Source organism: Salvelinus alpinus, chromosome 2, assembly GCF_045679555.1.
Source record: "Salvelinus alpinus chromosome 2, SLU_Salpinus.1, whole genome shotgun sequence".
NCBI lineage: Eukaryota > Metazoa > Chordata > Actinopteri > Salmoniformes > Salmonidae > Salvelinus > Salvelinus alpinus.
The window spans coordinates 38,759,608-38,772,551 of record NC_092087.1 but is presented as its reverse complement, the minus strand read 5'-3'; the positions used below and the strand labels follow the sequence as shown (position 1 = coordinate 38,772,551).

Genomic DNA, 12,944 nt, shown 5'->3' with positions numbered 1-12,944 from the left:
CCAGCCCGTCTATTGTGCGTATTTGACATTCATATTGTAATATACAGCCTTACATATGGATCTTGGGTCCATCAAATGGGGTATCAGCCTACTCAGTGGCACCCACAGAACACAACTGTGAAGAGTTTACACAAATATTAAGGTCATAACTCTGATTGCAGGACTTTGACACTACTTTGAAATGAGCCACATTAGCTCACCAGTCAATAGGTTGAATAGTGAGGTGATTTCCCACAGTCAAAGTCCTGCAATAAGAGCTACGATGCTAATATTTGGGTAAACTCTTCACAGTTGTGTTCTGTGGTGTCACTGAGTAGGCTGATACCCCATTTTATGGACCCATGATACTTAGGTAAGGTTATACTTTGCAATATAATTGTTCAATATGCACTGATGACACAACGGTGGTAGGCTTGATCACTGACAACAATGAGACAGCCTATTGGGAGTCAGTATCGTGCCAGGGCAGCAACCTCTCCCTCAATGTGGGCAAGACAAAGGAGAGTATCGTGGACTACAGGGAACAGAGGGCAGAACACGCCCCCATTCAAATCGACAGTGTCCACAGCACTAAGGGCCTATCATGGTTCAAACACACAAACACTGTCGTGAGGAGGGCATGACAATGGCTATTACCCCTCAGAAGGCTGAAAAGATTTGGCATGGGCCCTGTCGTGGAAATCGCAAGATTATGTTATAATGCTTGTATTGCATTATAATGGTTGTTTTATTCGACAGAATAGAGTGTTCTGTTAACTATTGTGTGTGTTTTACTGAGGAGGGCCTCTATGAGATAGCACTGACGGAGGAGATTTACGATGTCTTTGGATGATAAAACCTAAAGAGCATTCCAGATAACATGAGGTAATGTTTTTGTGCTATACTGTACCAGGGTGAGATGGTTCCAGTTTGGAGTAGGAGGACCAGACACTTGTCTATACTGCTAGACATACCAATGTAACAACACAACACACTGCAAACAGTTTGAGTAGCTGTAATTTGACATTCTTTCGCAGATGCGATATCATAGCCTATGAAGTCCATCTGAGGCGTGATTATTGCTAGTTGAAAACTTAACCAAATACCCCGCTTGGGATGAGTTGAAATATGGTCAGCCCTGGCAATGTTTGATAGTCTCATGTGAGACTACTATAAATGTGGAAGAGAAGATAGTGCCAAGACCAAAAATGGGCTGAACCCAACTCATTTCCTCTATAACATTTTTGATGATTCAGCTGACAGGTGAACATTATCTTGCAACTAGGTAAAAACAGAAAAAAGGTGTCAGTAGTATATACTGTGTCAGAAGTAGTGTTGGGGAGAATGAACGCAGCAACAGCGTGTTTGGGCCCACAATTTCAGGTTTGCCCCCACACTGCCTCTAATTGTTGCAAGTAGTAAGTTACCCAAAACCACTTTACCCACTTCTTCTTGCCTCCTCTAGAGGCAGTGATGGCAAGATTTAATTGAAAAGGTTTTGGGTTTGCGACCCATTGCAGCTGAGCCAGTGGTGCTGATTACCCAAAGTGCTTTGCTCTAGATATTGGTTTTGTACAGGAAAAAAGGTAACATTTATTGAACAAGTACCCCACCTTGCCATTAATGACATGTAATCAAGAATCCACCAAAGTGTTAGGTAGGGGGCGCTAGACATACCAATGTAACAAAAAATAATACAGTTTGCGGAGAAGCTGTTCGAGATACTGCAAACCTTTTGAGTAGCTGTATTCTTATATTCTTGCGCAGAGACGATATCATAGCCTATGTGGTCCATCCGAGGAGTGATTATTGTTGGTTGACAACTTAACCCAAAACTCTACATTGGAATGACTTGAAATATAGTCAGAAGTAGTCTTGGGGAGAATAGTCTCAGAAACGGGGGTTTTGGTCCACACTGTCTCTAATTCTTGCAAGAAGTAAGGTACCCTTAGACACGTTATACACCTCCATTAGAGGCACCAGTGGCAAGGTTGAGTTGAATAGGTTTTGGGTTTGCGACCCATTGCAGCTGAGCCAGTGGTGCAGATTACCCAAAATGCTTTGCTCTTGATATTGTTTTTTTACTACTGGAAAAAAGGTAACATCTATTGTATAAGTACCCCACCTTGCCATGAATTACATGTAATCAAGAATCCACCAAAGTGTTAGGTAGGGGCGAACTGCTAGACATACCAATGTAACAACACAATAATACCGTTAGTGGAGAAGCTGTGCAAGACACTACAAACAGTTTGAGTAGCTATCCTTTGACATTCTTTCGCAGATGGGATATTGTAGCCTATGAAGTCCATCTGAGGCGTGATTATTGCTAGTTGAAAACTTAACCCAATACCCCGCTTGGGATGATTTGAAATATAGTCAACCCTGGCAATTTTTGATAGTCTCTTGTGAGACTACTATAAATGTGGAAGAGAAGATAGTGACAAGACCAAAAATGGGCTGAACCCAACTCATTTCCTCTATAACATTTTTGATGATTCAGCTGACAGGTGAACATTATCTTGCAACTAGGTAAAAACTGAAAAAAGGTGTCAGTAGTATATGCTGTGTCAGAAGTAGTGTTGGGGAGAATTAACTCAGCAACAGCCTGTTTGGGCCCACAATTTCAGCTTTGCCCCCACACTGCCTCTAATTGTTACAAGTAGTAAGTTACCCAAAACCACTTTACCCACTTCTTCTTGCCTCCTCTAGAGGCAGTGATGGCAAGATTTAATTGAAAAGGTTTTGGGTTTGCGACCCATTGCAGCTGAGCCAGTGGTGCTGATTACTCAAAGTGCTTTGCTCTCGATATTGGTTTTGTACAGGAAAAAAAGGTAACATTTATTGAACAAGTATCCCACCTTGCCATTAATGACATGTAATCAAGAATCCACCAAAGTGTTAGGTAGGGGGCGCTAGACATACCAATGTAACAAAAAATAATACAGTTTGCGGAGAAGCTGTTCGAGATACTGCAAACCTTTTGAGTAGCTGTATTCTTATATTCTTGAGCAGAGACGATATCATAGCCTATGAGGTCCATCTGAGGAGTGATTATTGTTGGTTGACAACTTAACCCAAAACTCTACATTGGAATGACTTGAAATATAGTCAGAAGTAGTCTTGGGGAGAATAGTCTCAGAAACGGGGGTTTTGGTCCACACTGTCTCTAATTCTTGCAAGAAGTAAGGTACCCTTAGACACGTTATACACCTCCATTAGAGGCACCAGTGGCAAGGTTGAGTTGAATAGGTTTTGGGTTTGCGACCCATTGCAGCTGAGCCAGTGGTGCAGATTACCCAAAATGCTTTGCTCTTGATATTGTTTTTTTACTACTGGAAAAAAGGTAACATCTATTGTATAAGTACCCCACCTTGCCATGAATTACATGTAATCAAGAATCCACCAAAGTGTTAGGTAGGGGCGAACTGCTAGACATACCAATGTAACAACACAATAATACCGTTAGTGGAGAAGCTGTGCAAGACACTACAAACAGTTTGAGTAGCTATCCTTTGACATTCTTTCGCAGATGCGATATTGTAGCCTATGAAGTCCATCTGAGGTGTGATTATTGCTAGTTGAAAACTTAACCCAATACCCCGCTTGGGATGATTTGAAATATAGTCAACCCTGGCAATTTTTGATAGTCTCTTGTGAGACTACTATAAATGTGGAAGAGAAGATAGTGCCAAGACCAAAAATGGGCTGAACCCAACTAATTTCCTCTATAATATTTTTGATGATTCAGCTGACAGGTGAACATTATCTTGCAACTAGGTAAAAACAGAAAGAAAGGTGTCAGTAGTATATGCTGTGTTAGAAGTAGTGTTGGGGAGAATTAACTCAGCAACAGCGTTTTTGGGCCCACAATTTCAGCTTTGCCCCCACACTGCCTCTAATTGTTGCAAGTAGTAAGTTACCCAAAACCACTTTACCCACTTCTTCTTGCCTCCTCTAGAGGCAGTGATGGCAAGATTTAATTGAAAAGGTTTTGGGTTTGCGACCCATTGCAGCTGAGCCAGTGGTGCTGATTACTCAAAGTGCTTTGCTCTCGATATTGGTTTTGTACAGGAAAAAAAGGTAACATTTATTGAACAAGTATCCCACCTTGCCATTAATGACATGTAATCAAGAATCCACCAAAGTGTTAGGTAGGGGCGAACTGCTAGACATACCAATGTAACAACACAATAATACCGTTAGTGGAGAAGCTGTGCAAGACACTACAAACAGTTTGAGTAGCTATCCTTTGACATTCTTTCGCAGATGCGATATTGTAGCCTATGAAGTCCATCTGAGGCGTGATTATTGCTAGTTGAAAACTTAACCCAATACCCCGCTTGGGATGATTTGAAATATAGTCAACCCTGGCAATTTTTGATAGTCTCTTGTGAGACTACTATAAATGTGGAAGAGAAGATAGTGCCAAGACCAAAAATGGGCTGAACCCAACTAATTTCCTCTATAATATTTTTGATGATTCAGCTGACAGGTGAACATTATCTTGCAACTAGGTAAAAACAGAAAAAAAGGTGTCAGTAGTATATGCTGTGTTAGAAGTAGTGTTGGGGAGAATTAACTCAGCAACAGCGTTTTTGGGCCCACAATTTCAGCTTTGCCCCCACACTGCCTCTAATTGTTGCAAGTAGTAAGTTACCCAAAACCACTTTACCCACTTCTTCTTGCCTCCTCTAGAGGCAGTGATGGCAAGATTTAATTGAAAAGGTTTTGGGTTTGCGACCCATTGCAGCTGAGCCAGTGGTGCTGATTACTCAAAGTGCTTTGCTCTCGATATTGGTTTTGTACAGGAAAAAAAGGTAACATTTATTGAACAAGTATCCCACCTTGCCATTAATGACATGTAATCAAGAATCCACCAAAGTGTTAGGTAGGGGGCGCTAGACATACCAATGTAACAAAAAATAATACAGTTTGCGGAGAAGCTGTTCGAGATACTGCAAACCTTTTGAGTAGCTGTATTCTTATATTCTTGAGCAGAGACGATATCATAGCCTATGAGGTCCATCTGAGGAGTGATTATTGTTGGTTGACAACTTAACCCAAAACTCTACATTGGAATGACTTGAAATATAGTCAGAAGTAGTCTTGGGGAGAATAGTCTCAGAAACGGGGTTTTTGGTCCACACTGTCTCTAATGCTTGCAAGAAGTAAGGTACCCTTAGACACGTTATACACCTCCATTAGAGGCACCAGTGGCAAGGTTGAGTTGAATAGGTTTTGGGTTTGCGACCCATTGCAGCTGAGCCAGTGGTGCAGATTACCCAAAATGCTTTGCTCTTGATATTGTTTTTTTACTACTGGAAAAAAGGTAACATCTATTGTATAAGTACCCCACCTTGCCATGAATTACATGTAATCAAGAATCCACCAAAGTGTTAGGTAGGGGGCGAACTGCTAGACATACCAATGTAACAACACAATAATACCGTTAGTGGAGAAGCTGTGCAAGACACTGCAAACAGTTTGAGTAGCTATCCTTTGACATTCTTTCGCAGATGCGATATCGTAGCCTATGAAGTCCATCTGAGGCGTGATTATTGCTAGTTGAAAACTTAACCCAATACCCCGCTTGGGATGATTTGAAATATAGTCAACCCTGGCAATTTTTGATAGTCTCTTGTGAGACTACTATAAATGTGGAAGAGAAGATAGTGCCAAGACCAAAAATGGGCTGAACCCAACTAATTTCCTCTATAATATTTTTGATGATTCAGCTGACAGGTGAACATTATCTTGCAACTAGGTAAAAACAGAAAAAAAGGTGTCAGTAGTATATGCTGTGTTAGAAGTAGTGTTGGGGAGAATTAACTCAGCAACAGCGTTTTTGGGCCCACAATTTCAGCTTTGCCCCCACACTGCCTCTAATTGTTGCAAGTAGTAAGTTACCCAAAACCACTTTACCCACTTCTTCTTGCCTCCTCTAGAGGCAGTGATGGCAAGATTTAATTGAAAAGGTTTTGGGTTTGCGACCCATTGCAGCTGAGCCAGTGGTGCTGATTACTCAAAGTGCTTTGCTCTCGATATTGGTTTTGTACAGGAAAAAAAGGTAACATTTATTGAACAAGTATCCCACCTTGCCATTAATGACATGTAATCAAGAATCCACCAAAGTGTTAGGTAGGGGGCGCTAGACATACCAATGTAACAAAAAATAATACAGTTTGCGGAGAAGCTGTTCGAGATACTGCAAACCTTTTGAGTAGCTGTATTCTTATATTCTTGAGCAGAGACGATATCATAGCCTATGAGGTCCATCTGAGGAGTGATTATTGTTGGTTGACAACTTAACCCAAAACTCTACATTGGAATGACTTGAAATATAGTCAGAAGTAGTCTTGGGGAGAATAGTCTCAGAAACGGGGGTTTTGGTCCACACTGTCTCTAATTCTTGCAAGAAGTAAGGTACCCTTAGACACGTTATACACCTCCATTAGAGGCACCAGTGGCAAGGTTGAGTTGAATAGGTTTTGGGTTTGCGACCCATTGCAGCTGAGCCAGTGGTGCAGATTACCCAAAATGCTTTGCTCTTGATATTGTTTTTTTACTACTGGAAAAAAGGTAACATCTATTGTATAAGTACCCCACCTTGCCATGAATTACATGTAATCAAGAATCCACCAAAGTGTTAGGTAGGGGCGAACTGCTAGACATACCAATGTAACAACACAATAATACCGTTAGTGGAGAAGCTGTGCAAGACACTACAAACAGTTTGAGTAGCTATCCTTTGACATTCTTTCGCAGATGCGATATTGTAGCCTATGAAGTCCATCTGAGGCGTGATTATTGCTAGTTGAAAACTTAACCCAATACCCCGCTTGGGATGATTTGAAATATAGTCAACCCTGGCAATTTTTGATAGTCTCTTGTGAGATTACTATAAATGTGGAAGAGAAGATAGTGCCAAGACCAAAAATGGGCTGAACCCAACTAATTTCCTCTATAATATTTTTGTTGATTCAGCTGACAGGTGAACATTATCTTGCAACTAGGTAAAAACAGAAAAAAAGGTGTCAGTAGTATATGCTGTGTTAGAAGTAGTGTTGGGGAGAATTAACTCAGCAACAGCGTTTTTGGGCCCACAATTTCAGCTTTGCCCCCACACTGCCTCTAATTGTTGCAAGTAGTAAGTTACCCAAAACCACTTTACCCACTTCTTCTTGCCTCCTCTAGAGGCAGTGATGGCAAGATTTAATTGAAAAGGTTTTGGGTTTGCGACCCATTGCAGCTGAGCCAGTGGTGCTGATTACTCAAAGTGCTTTGCTCTCGATATTGGTTTTGTACAGGAAAAAAAGGTAACATTTATTGAACAAGTATCCCACCTTGCCATTAATGACATGTAATCAAGAATCCACCAAAGTGTTAGGTAGGGGGCGCTAGACATACCAATGTAACAAAAAATAATACAGTTTGCGGAGAAGCTGTTCGAGATACTGCAAACCTTTTGAGTAGCTGTATTCTTATATTCTTGAGCAGAGACGATATCATAGCCTATGAGGTCCATCTGAGGAGTGATTATTGTTGGTTGACAACTTAACCCAAAACTCTACATTGGAATGACTTGAAATATAGTCAGAAGTAGTCTTGGGGAGAATAGTCTCAGAAACGGGGGTTTTGGTCCACACTGTCTCTAATTCTTGCAAGAAGTAAGGTACCCTTAGACACGTTATACACCTCCATTAGAGGCACCAGTGGCAAGGTTGAGTTGAATAGGTTTTGGGTTTGCGACCCATTGCAGCTGAGCCAGTGGTGCAGATTACCCAAAGTGCTTTGCTCTCGATATTGGTTTTGTACAGGAAAAAAAGGTAACATTTATTGAACAAGTATCCCACCTTGCCATTAATGACATGTAATCAAGAATCCACCAAAGTGTTAGGTAGGGGGCGCTAGACATACCAATGTAACAAAAAATAATACAGTTTGCGGAGAAGCTGTTCGAGATACTGCAAACCTTTTGAGTAGCTGTATTCTTATATTCTTGAGCAGAGACGATATCATAGCCTATGAGGTCCATCTGAGGAGTGATTATTGTTGGTTGACAACTTAACCCAAAACTCTACATTGGAATGACTTGAAATATAGTCAGAAGTAGTCTTGGGGAGAATAGTCTCAGAAACGGGGGTTTTGGTCCACACTGTCTCTAATTCTTGCAAGAAGTAAGGTACCCTTAGACACGTTATACACCTCCATTAGAGGCACCAGTGGCAAGGTTGAGTTGAATAGGTTTTGGGTTTGCGACCCATTGCAGCTGAGCCAGTGGTGCAGATTACCCAAAATGCTTTGCTCTTGATATTGTTTTTTTACTACTGGAAAAAAGGTAACATCTATTGTATAAGTACCCCACCTTGCCATGAATTACATGTAATCAAGAATCCACCAAAGTGTTAGGTAGGGGCGAACTGCTAGACATACCAATGTAACAACACAATAATACCGTTAGTGGAGAAGCTGTGCAAGACACTACAAACAGTTTGAGTAGCTATCATTTGACATTCTTTCGCAGATGGGATATTGTAGCCTATGAAGTCCATCTGAGGCGTGATTATTGCTAGTTGAAAACTTAACCCAATACCCCGCTTGGGATGATTTGAAATATAGTCAACCCTGGCAATTTTTGATAGTCTCTTGTGAGACTACTATAAATGTGGAAGAGAAGATAGTGACAAGACCAAAAATGGGCTGAACCCAACTCATTTCCTCTTTAACATTTTTGATGATTCAGCTGACAGGTGAACATTATCTTGCAACTAGGTAAAAACTGAAAAAAGGTGTCAGTAGTATATGCTGTGTCAGAAGTAGTGTTGGGGAGAATTAACTCAGCAACAGCCTGTTTGGGCCCACAATTTCAGCTTTGCCCCCACACTGCCTCTAATTGTTACAAGTAGTAAGTTACCCAAAACCACTTTACCCACTTCTTCTTGCCTCCTCTAGAGGCAGTGATGGCAAGATTTAATTGAAAAGGTTTTGGGTTTGCGACCCATTGCAGCTGAGCCAGTGGTGCTGATTACTCAAAGTGCTTTGCTCTCGATATTGGTTTTGTACAGGAAAAAAAGGTAACATTTATTGAACAAGTACCCCACCTTGCCATTAATGACATGTAATCAAGAATCCACCAAAGTGTTAGGTAGGGGGCGCTAGACATACCAATGTAACAAAAAATAATACAGTTTGCGGAGAAGCTGTTCGAGATACTGCAAACCTTTTGAGTAGCTGTATTCTTATATTCTTGAGCAGAGACGATATCATAGCCTATGAGGTCCATCTGAGGAGTGATTATTGTTGGTTGACAACTTAACCCAAAACTCTACATTGGAATGACTTGAAATATAGTCAGAAGTAGTCTTGGGGAGAATAGTCTCAGAAACGGGGGTTTTGGTCCACACTGTCTCTAATTCTTGCAAGAAGTAAGGTACCCTTAGACACGTTATACACCTCCATTAGAGGCACCAGTGGCAAGGTTGAGTTGAATAGGTTTTGGGTTTGCGACCCATTGCAGCTGAGCCAGTGGTGCAGATTACCCAAAGTGCTTTGCTCTCGATATTGGTTTTGTACAGGAAAAAAAGGTAACATTTATTGAACAAGTATCCCACCTTGCCATTAATGACATGTAATCAAGAATCCACCAAAGTGTTAGGTAGGGGGCGCTAGACATACCAATGTAACAAAAAATAATACAGTTTGCGGAGAAGCTGTTCGAGATACTGCAAACCTTTTGAGTAGCTGTATTCTTATATTCTTGAGCAGAGACGATATCATAGCCTATGAGGTCCATCTGAGGAGTGATTATTGTTGGTTGACAACTTAACCCAAAACTCTACATTGGAATGACTTGAAATATAGTCAGAAGTAGTCTTGGGGAGAATAGTCTCAGAAACGGGGGTTTTGGTCCACACTGTCTCTAATTCTTGCAAGAAGTAAGGTACCCTTAGACACGTTATACACCTCCATTAGAGGCACCAGTGGCAAGGTTGAGTTGAATAGGTTTTGGGTTTGCGACCCATTGCAGCTGAGCCAGTGGTGCAGATTACCCAAAATGCTTTGCTCTTGATATTGTTTTTTTACTACTGGAAAAAAGGTAACATCTATTGTATAAGTACCCCACCTTGCCATGAATTACATGTAATCAAGAATCCACCAAAGTGTTAGGTAGGGGCGAACTGCTAGACATACCAATGTAACAACACAATAATACCGTTAGTGGAGAAGCTGTGCAAGACACTACAAACAGTTTGAGTAGCTATCCTTTGACATTCTTTCGCAGATGCGATATTGTAGCCTATGAAGTCCATCTGAGGAGTGATTATTGTTGGTTGACAACTTAACCCAAAACTCTACATTGGAATGACTTGAAATATAGTCAGAAGTAGTCTTGGGGAGAATAGTCTCAGAAACGGGGGTTTTGGTCCACACTGTCTCTAATTCTTGCAAGAAGTAAGGTACCCTTAGACACGTTATACACCTCCATTAGAGGCACCAGTGGCAAGGTTGAGTTGAAAAGGTTTTGGGTTTGCGACCCATTGCAGCTGAGCCAGTGGTGCTGATTACCCAAAGTGCTTTGCTCTCGATATTGGTTTTGTACAGGAAAAAAAGGTAACATTTATTGAACAAGTATCCCACCTTGCCATTAATGACATGTAATCAAGAATCCACCAAAGTGTTAGGTAGGGGGCGCTAGACATACCAATGTAACAAAAAATAATACAGTTTGCGGAGAAGCTGTTCGAGATACTGCAAACCTTTTGAGTAGCTGTATTCTTATATTCTTGAGCAGAGACGATATCATAGCCTATGAGGTCCATCTGAGGAGTGATTATTGTTGGTTGACAACTTAACCCAAAACTCTACATTGGAATGACTTGAAATATAGTCAGAAGTAGTCTTGGGGAGAATAGTCTCAGAAACGGGGGTTTTGGTCCACACTGTCTCTAATTCTTGCAAGAAGTAAGGTACCCTTAGACACGTTATACACCTCCATTAGAGGCACCAGTGGCAAGGTTGAGTTGAATAGGTTTTGGGTTTGCGACCCATTGCAGCTGAGCCAGTGGTGCAGATTACCCAAAATGCTTTGCTCTTGATATTGTTTTTTTACTACTGGAAAAAAGGTAACATCTATTGTATAAGTACCCCACCTTGCCATGAATTACATGTAATCAAGAATCCACCAAAGTGTTAGGTAGGGGCGAACTGCTAGACATACCAATGTAACAACACAATAATACCGTTAGTGGAGAAGCTGTGCAAGACACTACAAACAGTTTGAGTAGCTATGCTTTGACATTCTTTCGCAGATGCGATATTGTAGCCTATGAAGTCCATCTGAGGCGTGATTATTGCTAGTTGAAAACTTAACCCAATACCCCGCTTGGGATGATTTGAAATATAGTCAACCCTGGCAATTTTTGATAGTCTCTTGTGAGACTACTATAAATGTGGAAGAGAAGATAGTGACAAGACCAAAAATGGGCTGAACCCAACTAATTTCCTCTATAACATTTTTGATGATTCAGCTGACAGGTGAACATTATCTTGCAACTAGGTAAAAACTGAAAAAAGGTGTCAGTAGTATATGCTGTGTCAGAAGTAGTGTTGGGGAGAATTAACTCAGCAACAGCCTGTTTGGGCCCACAATTTCAGCTTTGCCCCCGCACTGCCTCTAATTGTTACAAGTAGTAAGTTACCCAAAACCACTTTACCCACTTCTTCTTGCCTCCTCTAGAGGCAGTGATGGCAAGATTTAATTGAAAAGGTTTTGGGTTTGCGACCCATTGCAGCTGAGCCAGTGGTGCTGATTACTCAAAGTGCTTTGCTCTCGATATTGGTTTTGTACAGGAAAAAAAGGTAACATTTATTGAACAAGTATCCCACCTTGCCATTAATGACATGTAATCAAGAATCCACCAAAGTGTTAGGTAGGGGGCGCTAGACATACCAATGTAACAAAAAATAATACAGTTTGCGGAGAAGCTGTTCGAGATACTGCAAACCTTTTGAGTAGCTGTATTCTTATATTCTTGAGCAGAGACGATATCATAGCCTATGAGGTCCATCTGAGGAGTGATTATTGTTGGTTGACAACTTAACCCAAAACTCTACATTGGAATGACTTGAAATATAGTCAGAAGTAGTCTTGGGGAGAATAGTCTCAGAAACGGGGGTTTTGGTCCACACTGTCTCTAATTCTTGCAAGAGGTAAGGTACCCTTAGACACGTTATACACCTCCATTAGAGGCACCAGTGGCAAGGTTGAGTTGAATAGGTTTTGGGTTTGCGACCCATTGCAGCTGAGCCAGTGGTGCAGATTACCCAAAGTGCTTTGCTCTCGATATTGGTTTTGTACAGGAAAAAAAGGTAACATTTATTGAACAAGTATCCCACCTTGCCATTAATGACATGTAATCAAGAATCCACCAAAGTGTTAGGTAGGGGGCGCTAGACATACCAATGTAACAAAAAATAATACAGTTTGCGGAGAAGCTGTTCGAGATACTGCAAACCTTTTGAGTAGCTGTATTCTTATATTCTTGAGCAGAGACGATATCATAGCCTATGAGGTCCATCTGAGGAGTGATTATTGTTGGTTGACAACTTAACCCAAAACTCTACATTGGAATGACTTGAAATATAGTCAGAAGTAGTCTTGGGGAGAATAGTCTCAGAAACGGGGGTTTTGGTCCACACTGTCTCTAATTCTTGCAAGAAGTAAGGTACCCTTAGACACGTTATACACCTCCATTAGAGGCACCAGTGGCAAGGTTGAGTTGAATAGGTTTTGGGTTTGCGACCCATTGCAGCTGAGCCAGTGGTGCAGATTACCCAAAATGCTTTGCTCTTGATATTGTTTTTTTACTACTGGAAAAAAGGTAACATCTATTGTATAAGTACCCCACCTTGCCATGAATTACATGTAATCAAGAATCCACCAAAGTGTTAGGTAGGGGCGA

General features: G+C 41.1%; 20 non-coding genes across 20 annotated transcripts; all 20 read left to right on the top strand.

Annotated features, from left to right (window-relative positions):
• Positions 1-1,004: 1,004 nt before the first annotated feature.
• LOC139568863 (U4 spliceosomal RNA) lies at positions 1,005-1,146 on the top strand. Its single transcript, XR_011673706.1, has one exon. It is a non-coding gene; the product is annotated as a U4 spliceosomal RNA (small nuclear RNA).
• Positions 1,147-1,734: 588 nt separating this feature from the next.
• On the top strand, positions 1,735-1,871 carry LOC139568939 (U4 spliceosomal RNA). Its single transcript, XR_011673780.1, has one exon. It is a non-coding gene; the product is annotated as a U4 spliceosomal RNA (small nuclear RNA).
• Positions 1,872-2,251: 380 nt separating this feature from the next.
• LOC139568857 (U4 spliceosomal RNA) lies at positions 2,252-2,393 on the top strand. The gene has a single exon (XR_011673700.1). It is a non-coding gene; the product is annotated as a U4 spliceosomal RNA (small nuclear RNA).
• A 589-nt stretch (positions 2,394-2,982) lies between these two features.
• Positions 2,983-3,119, top strand: LOC139568935 (U4 spliceosomal RNA). Its single transcript, XR_011673776.1, has one exon. It is a non-coding gene; the product is annotated as a U4 spliceosomal RNA (small nuclear RNA).
• A 380-nt stretch (positions 3,120-3,499) lies between these two features.
• Positions 3,500-3,641, top strand: LOC139568855 (U4 spliceosomal RNA). Its single transcript, XR_011673698.1, has one exon. It is a non-coding gene; the product is annotated as a U4 spliceosomal RNA (small nuclear RNA).
• A 595-nt stretch (positions 3,642-4,236) lies between these two features.
• On the top strand, positions 4,237-4,378 carry LOC139568838 (U4 spliceosomal RNA). The gene has a single exon (XR_011673682.1). It is a non-coding gene; the product is annotated as a U4 spliceosomal RNA (small nuclear RNA).
• Positions 4,379-4,968: 590 nt separating this feature from the next.
• LOC139568934 (U4 spliceosomal RNA) lies at positions 4,969-5,105 on the top strand. The gene has a single exon (XR_011673775.1). It is a non-coding gene; the product is annotated as a U4 spliceosomal RNA (small nuclear RNA).
• A 381-nt stretch (positions 5,106-5,486) lies between these two features.
• LOC139569045 (U4 spliceosomal RNA) lies at positions 5,487-5,628 on the top strand. Its single transcript, XR_011673879.1, has one exon. It is a non-coding gene; the product is annotated as a U4 spliceosomal RNA (small nuclear RNA).
• A 590-nt stretch (positions 5,629-6,218) lies between these two features.
• LOC139568933 (U4 spliceosomal RNA) lies at positions 6,219-6,355 on the top strand. The gene has a single exon (XR_011673774.1). It is a non-coding gene; the product is annotated as a U4 spliceosomal RNA (small nuclear RNA).
• Positions 6,356-6,735: 380 nt separating this feature from the next.
• LOC139569063 (U4 spliceosomal RNA) lies at positions 6,736-6,877 on the top strand. The gene has a single exon (XR_011673895.1). It is a non-coding gene; the product is annotated as a U4 spliceosomal RNA (small nuclear RNA).
• A 590-nt stretch (positions 6,878-7,467) lies between these two features.
• Positions 7,468-7,604, top strand: LOC139568931 (U4 spliceosomal RNA). Its single transcript, XR_011673773.1, has one exon. It is a non-coding gene; the product is annotated as a U4 spliceosomal RNA (small nuclear RNA).
• A 373-nt stretch (positions 7,605-7,977) lies between these two features.
• LOC139568930 (U4 spliceosomal RNA) lies at positions 7,978-8,114 on the top strand. The gene has a single exon (XR_011673772.1). It is a non-coding gene; the product is annotated as a U4 spliceosomal RNA (small nuclear RNA).
• A 380-nt stretch (positions 8,115-8,494) lies between these two features.
• Positions 8,495-8,636, top strand: LOC139568856 (U4 spliceosomal RNA). Its single transcript, XR_011673699.1, has one exon. It is a non-coding gene; the product is annotated as a U4 spliceosomal RNA (small nuclear RNA).
• Positions 8,637-9,225: 589 nt separating this feature from the next.
• LOC139568929 (U4 spliceosomal RNA) lies at positions 9,226-9,362 on the top strand. Its single transcript, XR_011673771.1, has one exon. It is a non-coding gene; the product is annotated as a U4 spliceosomal RNA (small nuclear RNA).
• Positions 9,363-9,735: 373 nt separating this feature from the next.
• Positions 9,736-9,872, top strand: LOC139568927 (U4 spliceosomal RNA). The gene has a single exon (XR_011673769.1). It is a non-coding gene; the product is annotated as a U4 spliceosomal RNA (small nuclear RNA).
• A 380-nt stretch (positions 9,873-10,252) lies between these two features.
• Positions 10,253-10,389, top strand: LOC139568941 (U4 spliceosomal RNA). Its single transcript, XR_011673781.1, has one exon. It is a non-coding gene; the product is annotated as a U4 spliceosomal RNA (small nuclear RNA).
• A 373-nt stretch (positions 10,390-10,762) lies between these two features.
• Positions 10,763-10,899, top strand: LOC139568926 (U4 spliceosomal RNA). The gene has a single exon (XR_011673768.1). It is a non-coding gene; the product is annotated as a U4 spliceosomal RNA (small nuclear RNA).
• Positions 10,900-11,279: 380 nt separating this feature from the next.
• On the top strand, positions 11,280-11,421 carry LOC139569062 (U4 spliceosomal RNA). The gene has a single exon (XR_011673894.1). It is a non-coding gene; the product is annotated as a U4 spliceosomal RNA (small nuclear RNA).
• A 589-nt stretch (positions 11,422-12,010) lies between these two features.
• LOC139568925 (U4 spliceosomal RNA) lies at positions 12,011-12,147 on the top strand. The gene has a single exon (XR_011673767.1). It is a non-coding gene; the product is annotated as a U4 spliceosomal RNA (small nuclear RNA).
• A 373-nt stretch (positions 12,148-12,520) lies between these two features.
• On the top strand, positions 12,521-12,657 carry LOC139568924 (U4 spliceosomal RNA). The gene has a single exon (XR_011673766.1). It is a non-coding gene; the product is annotated as a U4 spliceosomal RNA (small nuclear RNA).
• The last annotated feature ends 287 nt before the right edge of the window (positions 12,658-12,944 follow it).